This window comes from Delphinapterus leucas, chromosome 6, assembly GCF_059928025.1.
Source record: "Delphinapterus leucas isolate spDelLeu-1000000601 "Yukka" chromosome 6, BTC_Dleu_Yukka2, whole genome shotgun sequence".
In the NCBI taxonomy this organism is placed as follows: domain Eukaryota; kingdom Metazoa; phylum Chordata; class Mammalia; order Artiodactyla; family Monodontidae; genus Delphinapterus; species Delphinapterus leucas.
Window position 1 is genome coordinate 37158490 of NC_143134.1, and position 11891 is coordinate 37170380.

Here is an 11891-nt window from a genome sequence, read left to right on the forward strand (position 1 = left end):
TTGATTACTTCTTTGCTTTATCCTGCAGAATACATATAAAAGTCTTGAAATAACAATGCCAATATTGTATTGATACTATGTATGAAATAGGCAACTGATAGGAACATATTGTATAACACAGGGTACTTTACCTAATGCACTATGGTAATCTAAATGGAAGGGAAGTCCAAAAAGGAGGGGATATCTGTATGTGTATGGCTGATTCCTTTTGTTGTGCAGGGGAGGCTAACACAACACTGTAAAGCAACCATACTCCAATAAAAATTAATTTTAAAAAATGCTAATATTGGCTACTGAATAGAATTTAAAATTTCTTAGTATTCTTTTTTTAATCTTGGAATATATCCTCCTAGGGATGTACAGTCAAAAATGCTCTGTTTTAGAGTCATTTGAAGTAGTTCTTCAGTATGTGGTTATGCCATCAGCTTGACATACAGCTATGTTCACTGTAAAAAAAAATAGTTTATTTTTTCAATTTTTAGAAATTTTTTCATTTTTTCATTTTGCTTTTTTAATTATGTAAATATTTGCATGGTTACAAGTCAAAATTATATAAAAAAGGAACATTCATAGAAATTTTGCTTCCATCCTCATCTCTGCAATTCTTTTCCTCTCTTTAGACCATTAGTTTTCTTAGTTTTGGTTTATCCTTTCATTGTTTCTTTTTGAAAATACAAGCAAATGCATCTAAATATAGTCACACTCCCTTCCCTTTCTTACACAAAATTTGCAAACTATAAAAGTATTTTGCATCTTGCTCTTTTTTTTTTTGCTCAGTAATATATCTTGGAGATCACTCCATATTGGTATATAGAGATCTTCCTGCTCGTTTTTACAGCTGCATAGTACTCCACTGAATGAATGCAACAGGCTTTTTTTTGTTTGTTTCCTATGATAGAGTTTTGGGTTGTCATAATCTTTTTGTTATTAAAAACAGTGCTGCAGGGACTACCCTGATGGTCCAGTGAGTAAGACTACACGCTCCCAATGCAGGGGGCCCAGGTTCAATTCCCGCATGCATGCCACAACTATGAGTTCCCATGCCACAACTAAGACCCAGTGCAGCCTAAATAAATAATTAATTTAAAAAAAAACAATGCTGCAATGAATAACTTTGAAATGTGTGCCAATTTTAAAAAATCAAAGTTAGTTGTAGTAAATGCAATAATAAGCTTATAGGAGTGTTCCAGCACTGTGGTAATCATTCATTGATAGTAATTAGTAATAACCTACCTCCACATTGTCTTCTTATTGAATATTATTTTATTTGCCCAGATGTGAACCTCCCACCATCACTCAGATACACACTGTCTACTCAAGTGTCTACTATGGAGTTGCAATCCTCTTATAAACTCCACATTCCTTACCACAATGATAGGTCTATGCTTAGGTACCTAATCCAAATTGGGTCCATCAAAGAACCTTGATTGAATGGTCTGGGTTTAGTAATCTGACTCAAACTGTGCCATTCAGGGCTCTTCTCTGGCTTCTAAACGTGAGACCTAGGAAGGGTGTTTTATTCTGATCACCAATTCCAGTGTGTGTGCTGCAGTGGAAGGGGGCGAGGGTTCCTCTCCACTCCTCCAAACAATGCTCCAGACATTAGCTGGGTATCCTAACAATTCAACTCCATTTTGACGTTATCTACTGGGAGATAGTATCCGATTCCACAGGTCATGGGTTCAGTTCCACAAGAATGGCCCCCCTTACTTCAGATGTCAATCACAAGTAGTAGGTCCCCAAGTTACCCACAACCTCTGTACAGTTTAGTTAAAAGTCAAAGGTTCCCATGAGGGCCCTCAGGTTTTATTAACTTGCTAGAGCAGCTCACAGAACTCAGAGAAACATTTTACCTACTAGATCACAGTTTTATCATAAAAACAATATAACTTAGGAACAGCCAGAAGGATGACAGGGCAACGTGTGGGGAAAGGACATGGACCTACTATGCTCTCTCTCTGAGCATAGCACCCGCCCCAAACCTCTGCATGTTCACAAGCCTGGAAGCTCTCAGAACCTCCTATTATTGGGGTTTTTATGGAGGCTTCATCATGAAGGCATAATCAATCATTAACTCTATTTTTAGGCCTTCTCACTCCTTAAGAGCATGGGAAGTGGGGCTGAAAATTCCAAGCTTCTAATAATGGTTTGGTCTTTCCTACCAGCCCCTATCCAGGAGCTATCCAGAGCTGCCTCATTAGAATAAAAGATGCTCCTATCACCCAGGAAATAACAAAGGTTTTAGGAGCACTGTCAGGAACCAGGGTCAAAGACCAAATATTAGAACAAAAATGCCTCAAGAGCTCTTATCACTTAGGAAATTACAAGAGTTTCAGGAGCTCTGTGCCAGGAACTGGGGGCAGAACCAATATATATTTTCCATTACCTCACAAGGGGGAAGCTCAATTCATCCTCAGTGGAGTGTGTGAGACATGATTCTGGGAGTAGCCATGTTCTCAGGCATTGTATAAGGGGACAAGTTGAGAAAAGGAAACCCACCCATAAAGAGATGCAAAACTAGAAAAGAAGGAAGAAGTTCCTGGTGGTGTTTTCTTCTGAGACAAGCCATATCTATGCCTTTCCTGCTATTTTGTTACATGCAACAATAAATTTCTCTGTTATTCTAAAAAATAAAAAGGAAATTAGGCAGTGAATTAAGGCATTACATGAAAAATAGAATTAGCCAACAAAAAAGCTCATACTAGAGTCAGAACCTACTTTGATTCTCAACTCTATTGTTTTCTCTCAGTTCATCTAGTTTTTCAGACAGAAGAGTTCACTGCACCTGGGACACAGTAGGTGCTCAATAAATGAGAGCTGTTTGAACAGATGAACGAGTAAACAATAGATGCATCATTATTTCTTTTCAGTGACTATTTTCTCAACAATCTAAACAAGTAGATTATAATTCAATCTGAAATTAGAATATGTTTCCTAAATCCAAGAGTCCCTGAATTTCAAAGTGATTGTCACACAACTGATAAAACATTGTTTCATCATCTGTTTACTAAATTCGTAAAGAAAGACTCAATGTCCTGGACTGGCAAATTTTAAAGAAAGAGGGAAAATATTCTCTCTGATTGTTGTTCTTATGTGGCTATAGAACATTTAAAATCTACCCATTGCAAATCAACAAGAATTTTATCTGCATGTTACTAAACAACAGTAGATACCACAAATGTACTTTATGAAACCACTTTGCAAGCAGAGCAAACTTGTTCCATTCATCAAGGGATGCTTGCTCTTATTTACGAAAAACTCAAAGAGGCATTCCGTTTGCAAAGCCTTTTGCTACAATTCAGCAAAGATATTAATCATTAAGATAAGTTACATATCTTGAGATCTTTCATCTTAAGTACAAACCTACTGAATGAAGAGCCCAATGAAGAGTGATAACAAACAAATTACTTAAATGGAAAAAAAAATAATATAACAAACTATTAGCTATATATAGGCAGTAACTAAGGGTGAAAAGATAACTCTAAAGAATATCCTAGGGCTGAGGAAGAGTGCTCAAGGAAGGAACAAACTTGTCAGGGGCTCCCTCCGCATGGCTAGAATTCAGTTTCTTCTGAGATGTGGATTTAGCCCATTGGATGATGGAGAAATTTGCTGGGTTTCCTAAGCCAAAGCTGGTCCATAGTCCAGGCAAGCGGGAAATACTCCTTCAGGCTGCAGGTGGGCAGAGACTACCAGATAGGCATGCAAAAGGAGCTGGGCATCAGGAGCCCACTGAGTGGTATTAAGCCTGGCATGTGTGGTGTCCACATTGGGAGAACAATAGGAACCAACCCTCCAGGGTGCAAGTGGACTGAGGCTGGCAGTTGGGTGAGCAGAGGGAGTCAGGGCATCAGGAGCCCATCTATGGGCAGTGCAGTGTGAGGCCTGGGGTGCACAGTGTTCACACTGTGTGGGCTGCAGCAAGGTGGTCACTGGGCCTGGGCCGGGACTGCAGGCTCACCAAGGGATTACCCGCTCCTGGATGCCCAGTGAGACAGAGCATCACTGAAGTCCCCACACGTGCACCCCTGGTAATTGTGAATTTGGGGCAAAGTGTGGCAAACAGAAGCACATCAAAACAAGAAGAGAAGCCCTTTCTCCTGCAACGTCCCTCCAGCACCCCTGTTTTAAAACGTAGGTCTTATTTTTATTCAGGTATGGTAAGGCCAAGTCAGGAGACAATTGCCATTGAAAAGATAGTTTGTTACAGTTCCCAAGAGGAGAGAGCAGGCCATGCCACGTAGGGCCACACGGAAGCATCAGAGTCAGTCAGGAGGCAGGGGGAGTGAGGGGAAAACATGGGCAACAGCCTTTATTGTGGTCTTCATGGGAAGGAACGGGAGAGGTAGGGTAAGCAGGCTTAGGATTGAGTAATTTTAGTGAGCTCCAGGGTGTAGGGCCTGCTCCTAGCTGTCTGATAACTGGCCCTGTTATAATTAGTGCAAGGGAACAGTGGCCCATAGTGTGACAGCCCAATGAAAGAGTGGTGGAGGGGTATGGGCTCTGTATTGTTTAGTGTGCATCTGAAAGCTGTGCTTGCAGGCAGGTCTTTGCTCTCTCTAGGAACTGGCTTCTAGGCAGTCCCTCCAGAGTCAGCAAGGCCCCAAATGTCAAACCATCAGAAATACATGGTTAATACAGCCCCCTACTGACAAAATGTGTTTACTGCAAAGGAGAAATGCTCATTACCACAGAGTAAGTAATGAAGGGTGGATTTGCAGCTGAGATGCATTCATTACTAACCAGCACAACTATACAGAGATTGATCATCCTGTTTGAAGATTTTCAACCAGTTGAGTTCAGCTCTGATTGTTTATTTATTTTTTATTTCATTTATTTTTGTCAGTGATAATATCATCTTTGGAAAATGGATTTCTCCTTGCTTTGTACCCTGTAATGGTCATTTTGGCTTTTTCCCCAGTGTCTCTTTTATTCAAATAATCAATTTAAACTAATCATGGATATTTAAGTCTTTGGCCAGAGACTGGTCTAGGGAAGGGCACGACTAAGCTATGTTGACCTGAAACAAATAGACTTCCAGATTTTTCTCCAGAAAAGATGGGTTTATTCCAAATCAGCAGGGAATTGCAATTCTGGGTCTGCAACCATAGTGAGCTACATGCAAGTTCACCCACCGCAAGGGAAGAAGAATACTTTTATAGAGGGAAAAGGAAGTTGGGAGGGCTATAAGAAGCAAAGAGTCCATGGCTTTTCATTGGCTGAGTCCTTGCCAGGAAAGGAGTCTTTCTTACAAATGCTGGGCTTGGCTATTGCTGCAGAGCATGTGAGCGCCCCCTCCTGTTTTTCCAACTCTATTTAACTCAGGTTGCTGTTTAATCATTTTTTATAGCAAATTTAGGTAAGCTAAACCAAAAGGAGAAGGTTGCTAGGGCTTCTGGGGATGAACATGTTCTATGTCTCTTTATCGCCCCTGAACTAGAAAATGCAGCTCTGTTGCAACTGGGATCCATCTTGTGACCAGCCTAAGGGCAATGCCGATACAAAGGAGGATTGAACCAAGAGAACAGCTAGGAAGGAAGCCCTGATTTTACCACACCTAGAAACTGACTTGTCCCTGAATTTCCTGTTATGGTAGATAATAAATATCTTTATGATGCAAAACAGTTTGAGCCAAGGTTTTCTGTCACTTGAAAAGAAAAATATCGTAACTGATACAAGTTCTCATTATACTTTATTCATACTTCTGCTATATTACTTATTGCCCTTCATCACAACTATTTATTCTGAGTTTGTCTTCCCAACTAGACTACTGTCTCCTTCCCTTGAGCTTGGCTTAATTATCTTAATCTTTCTAGTTTCTAACAATGCCTGACACAGGGAAGTTACTAAGTAAATATTTGTTGACTCTGTGACTGGTTCTGCCTGTTGCATCCTGATTTCAAGGATTTGGGGCGTTTATATGAAACATAGTTGGTATTCGTAAGCTTAAAGTGTAAAGGAAACTACAATACATTGCAATTAATACTCCAAAAAACAAACACATTTGAGAGTAACCAAATGAAACATCCATACCAGAATAAGCCAAATTCTGTGGTGATCATTTGTGGCTTTACTCATGCTTTCTTCCTGTCACTTGGACTCTAGAACATTTTTTTAATCTTTACTTTTGGAACTAATTTTAGATATACAGATGAATCGCAAAATAGTACAGAGCTCCTATTTACCCTTTACTCACTTGCCTCTAATATTAACATCTTATATAGCTATAATACATTTGTTAAAACCAAAAAATTAACACTGGTACAACACAACTCACTAAAGTTCAGACTTTATCCAGAGTTCCCCAGTTTTTCCACTAATGTCCTCTTTCTGTTTCAGGATCCAATTCAGGATACCACACTGCATTTAGTTATCATGACTCCTTATCTCCCATCCGTGACGGTTTCTTGGTCTTTTATGACATTTAACACTTTTGAAGAGTATTGGTCAGGTATTTTGTAAAATGTCCCTCAAATTTTGTTTATCTAGAGCCTTTTCCATTTTTTTTCTTCTTTTCTGATGTCTGAAGCTTTCTAAAAATTCTTTTGTAGTAATAATAATGCCTTATTTTAGGATATTTTATGCTTTGCAGACCAACGTCACTACATTCCTTTGGTGATTCTCATCTCCACCTGGAGAAGTGACTCAGAAAGAACATTTCTCCCCATATATGGGAAAGCACTCATGGAAAGATGCTGTAAGGAGGAGGCTGAAAGCACCAAAGCACCTGTAGGAATGAAGCCTGTGAGACAGGCTGGGACTTGGGACCTGGGACGCTTTGCTGCAGTGCTTATGACCTCGGGTGGCCTCAGCCTGCAGCGGCTTGGAACAGGATTTCAGTTCCCAGCCACAGATTGAAGTCAGGTCCCAGCAGTGAGAGCGCTGAATCCTAGCCACTAGACCACCAGGGAAGAGTGGCCAGTGACAAGGCCTTGGCCTGTCAGCTGTGTAGAAATGAATTTCCACATAGAGTCAGAAAGTAGTGAAACAAGTGTTATGAGGAAGAAAAACAGCACGTATGTGTGGATAGACACACGGGCGGGCTCAGAGAGGGAGTCATGCCCTCCCGGTAGTTTGAATCACCTTTATGGGGCATTTCTTCCGGGTTTCCTTTGGCCAATCATCTTGCTTTGCCTGGTTCTGAGTCCGTATATGGTGTATCTCAGGGTCCTCCCATGCACACATCTCATAGCCACGATGGATTCTAGTGAAGAGGCCTATGGGTAGGTTGGCATCACTTACTGTGGGGTGGTGCCCCCTCCCTTTTGACCTCCGAGGAGCCTCTCTACGCATGTGTAGTCAGGGAGGTCTCCTTGACTTCGAGAATAAGGAATATGTGGTCTTTTATCTTTTATCTGGGCAGGGCTCAGCTCTTCTCTAGCTCCTCAACTTGGAGTATCTGTCCACAGAGGACAAACTCCAGCTGCTCAGCCTGGGGCCCATCTATCTCCTGCCTCACTTACACCTGGACAAACATCTAGTCTAGTCCGAGCAAGAGAATACAAAGAAACTATAAGGGACTAAAAATAACTGTGTATGCGCAGTTGGGGCAAAGTATGAACAACAAGATGCAAAAAAAACAAAAACCCAGCTGCCACTTCTGAGGTGTCAGGAGCAAAAGCAGGGTACTGTGCATGATCCCTGCACACAGCACCACCAAGGGGGTGGCAGGCCACCCGCGCCACCCCTTCCACCTGACACACGGGTCCGCCCCTACCCTCACCGCATTTAAGGGATCAGCTTGCCCCAGCTCAGGGGGCCTATTACTTGTTTTCACTCCCTCGTGCTGCAGCACCAGTCCCAATAAAGCCTTGTCTGAATTTCTTGTCTGGCCTCTTATCAATTTCTACTGATTAAGGAGTCCAAGAACCCAGGTCGGTAACACCTGGACATGGGGTCAGTGAACTGGACCAGGCCTGAAGGGAGCTGGGCTTGAACTTGTGAGTTACCCTAAGAGGGTCAGATTCCTTACCTCCATGGGCGTAAGTGGTTTATAAAATGTCTTCCAGTACTAAAATCCTCTATTATCTGTGTATTTCATTTCTCCTGCTAATATTGCACTCTGTTGACACTAATCCTTAACAGCTAATAATAAAACCCAAAAGTTGCCTTTCAGAGATAGCGTTCTACTGTACTTTCTTCTTTCTTAGACAAAGGGAGCAAAGTGAAACCTTGCTCTCTGGGCAAGGCTCTCTTCAAAAGGCTGATAGGGTATATTGGCAACAACTTATCCCTTCAGCCTAAGTTACTTCTCAGTGAATTAACCTCTTGGGAGACACATTCCTTGTTTCAGAAAAACCAAGGTTCATTAGTGACAGCAGCGGACATGAATTCACCAGGAATGTACTATTTTCAGACTGAAGTACAGCTGCAGAACTCAGCCAGGTGTGTGGGTGATAATGGCATACCAGAAACATAGTGGAGGAGAACAAAATGAAAAATGAAAGGCTAGGGAGTGGGGAGGAAGGTAGAGGGAGAAGTACAAGAGGATAAGGACAAGCAAAAAGAAGTTTATCCATTTATGAGTATTTATTGGGTACTCTCTATGTTCCAAGCTCTGTGATAGATTCTGGAGATATGCAGAACAAAATGGACATGGACTTGTTTTGGGGGAGTTTATACTCAAGAAATGGACAAGAAGGGTAAGGGAGGGATAAATTAGGAGTTTGGGATTAGCAGATACAAACTACTATATATAAAATAAATAAACAACAAGGTCCTACTGTATAGCACAGGAAACTATATTCAGTATCCTGTAATAAACCATAATGGAAAAGAATATGAAAAAAATATATACATATATATGTATATATATATATGTATAACTGTATAATTGAATCACTTTGCTGTATACCAGAAACTAACTAACACAACATTGTAAATCAACTATACTTCAATAAAAAAAGAAATGGACAAAAACCAAATAATTATTTAATCATAACTGTAACTAATGCTTTTTTTAAAAAAAGTGTGCAGTGTACCAAATAACCAGAAGTTAGGAGGTCAGGAAAATTTGATAAGTTGGAATATTTGATGGTCTGGAATATATGATGTACCAAGTAACATATTCCCAGGTTCAACCAGGAAGTTTTGGGGAGCTCTGACCAGCTATTGGTCACAGTGTGAAGACAGTGTGGTTAGAGTCAGTGGTTAGCATCTAAACCAAGGAAACCTGGGCATCTACTGTCGGGTGAGGCTCACCCCTGGAATAATGTGAATGAAATAGAGCTGGCTGGGTGTTAGGTTGATGGGTTTCTGTGGACTGGCAAGCCTGCAGTTGCATATGTCCTCAGAGCTCTGCCCTGCTTGTTTCAGACAGTGGGAAACACCATTTCTGTAAGGCACTGTGACAACCTTGCTCCCATTCATACTCGATCCATGCCAGATGGTGAAAGGTCTCTTAGCGCCACCCTATCTTGCACATTCCATGCATTCACCAATCAGACAATATTCATGGAGGCCTACAATGTGCCAGGCCTTGCGCCAGTCTGCGAAGATATTACAGTGCTGCAGAAGGCAAGGAGCTTACTGCCTGATTCAAAGCTTTCCAAACTTTCTTGGTTCACAGTAGTTTATTTCTTGGTGTCAGCAGTTTATTCACAGCACCCTTAGGCCAAAAGAAATTCCTATCAGTTTCTTTTATTTGGAAGTTAGATCCAAACAACTTAATAAGTATTTATGTCTGAACAACTTAGTAGCTATTTGAAGATACAACTATAAATTAAAAGAAAAAGTAATATTTTTATTTCATCCCAGAGTGTGCCTGCCTGTTGGACACTGCACAACTTCTCCAATCTTGGAATCAGACTGGACGTCCCCAACCTCATTCCCTAAATACAGTGATTTTTGTGCGGTTTTAGGTTTTTTTATAATTTTTAAATTTTTTTATTTATTTATTTTTGGCTGCATTGGGTCTTCGTGGCTGAGCGTGGACTTTCTCTAGTTGTGGTGAGCGGGGGCTACTCTTCGTTGTGGTGCTTGGGCTTCTCACTGCGGTGGCTCCTCTTGTTGCAGAGCACGGGCTCTAGGCACGCGGGCTTCAGTAGTTGTGGCACGTGGGCTTCAGGAATTGTGGCTCACGGGCTCTGGAGCGCAGGCTCAGTAGTTGTGGCACACGGGCTTAGTTGCTCCGCGGCACGTGGGATCTTCCCGGACCAGGGATCGAACCTGTGTCCCCTGCACTGGCAGGCAGATTCTTATTCACTGCACCACCAGGGAAGCCTGTGCAGTTCCAGCTTTTTATCACAACTGTTAGAAACCCAACTTGGCAAAGATATGACATTATTCAAAGAAATATAGTGGAAAAGAAATGAAGTCTAATGTGAAATCGTGAACTATCTCCACTCACAAGCAGGATGTCAGGAGGATAACCTCTGTTTCCCTCAAGTATTTAAAATATCCTGCTGTGACCCTGAGAGTGCATCTGTGGCACCCCAGCACTGGTGGAACATGACTTAGAAACAGGTCTATGATTAGAAATGTCCAAACCCACAGCAGAGTTTCTCAAACTGGGAGCACTTAAGTGTGTGTTCAATAATGTATGTCTTCACACAACTGAAAGCCAGAGGATTCAGGATCAGTCTCTCCTGCACTTTGTGGCAGAGTGAAATTGGTCACTTTTACCTCACTAGCACTCTGCCCTTGATAAGTGTGATCCTGAAGGGGTTCCACTGGACAAATACCATAAATAGAGGATCGTATTTTCTGAACCACAAATCCAGAAACAAGGGTGGGTGAACTTATAAAGACAAAGAACCTGAATGTTGTCTGGTTCTGCCCTGGAAGACTTGGACACATGGTCATCATCTATGAGAAACCCCAGTGCAAGACCAACCTCCAAGTCCAGGACCAGCTGACTCTCGCAGAGCCTGCAGAAATTCCTAAATTCCTCTATGCCTGTTTGCCTGAAGCCTGCCCCAGGAGAAATTAAGGTAGAACAGAGCCATTTAACTCCATCTTCCTCATCCTTCTCAATCCATCATTTACACACACACACACACACACACACAGAGTCATATCACTTGAGGGGCCTGGTACACAGCTTTAGCAAGAAAAGTCTGAAGAAAGGACATGGACTCTTGAAACACCCTAGCACATTTATAAATAGATTTATTATACCTGCTCCTAAAAAATATAACTGAGGGAATTTTCTCAAGTGATAGCAATGGTCCATATTTTTATAGGATTGTGGATAACGGGTGGATAATCAGGCAAAACTCACCTAACTGTGGACAGATGCACAGATTCTGACAGAGTAAAATAGAATCTAGGTGGTGGATATAGGAGTGTTCCCTGTAAAATTCTTTCAACTTTTTGGGCATGTTTTAAAATTTCCATGATAAAATTTTGGCAAATTTTTAAATTTAAAAATTTAATTAAAAAATAAAATTTAACTCCACTTAAGATTTGTACATTACACTGTATGTTAATGATACCTGCAAAAAAAAACAAAAAAAGCACGAGAACTGAGGAGGGAGTGGGTTAAAAACAGACTAGAAGGAAAAACAAATCTATCGGATCATAAATATGGATGTGCTTGGTAACTGGTTCTCTTGAACAGATAAGAACTAACTTCGACCCAGGCGGCTACAGAGAGCAGGGGTTGCTTTCTTCCTAATTAACTCCTTTCTCGGCTTGGATCTCTCTCTCTCTCTACCTCCCTACCATGAATGGCTGAGTCAGAAAACGCGACAGCGGTTCCGTACCTTTCCGGAGCTTCGGAACCACCGGAGATGCGTACAGACTTGGCGAGGCCTAACCTGGAAGACAACATGTGCGCCCCGGATTGCCCCCGCGCGCCTCACTCTCCCCGGGCGCCACAGCGGGTCTGCACCTCAAGCAACTCCGCGCCGTGCGCCCCGCCCCGCCGTGCGCCCCGCCCCGCCAGTACG

General features: G+C 41.8%; 1 protein-coding gene across 1 annotated transcript in view; it reads left to right on the top strand.

Annotated features, from left to right (window-relative positions):
• Positions 1 to 11724, top strand: part of ZNF510 (zinc finger protein 510) — a 67804-nt gene extending 56080 nt beyond the window's left edge. Inside the window, exon 7 of the mRNA XM_089913007.1 lies at positions 1 to 11724. This exon is cut by the window's left edge and continues 19453 nt beyond it. The gene's annotated coding sequence lies outside the window, so the exon portion shown is untranslated.
• The last annotated feature ends 167 nt before the right edge of the window (positions 11725 to 11891 follow it).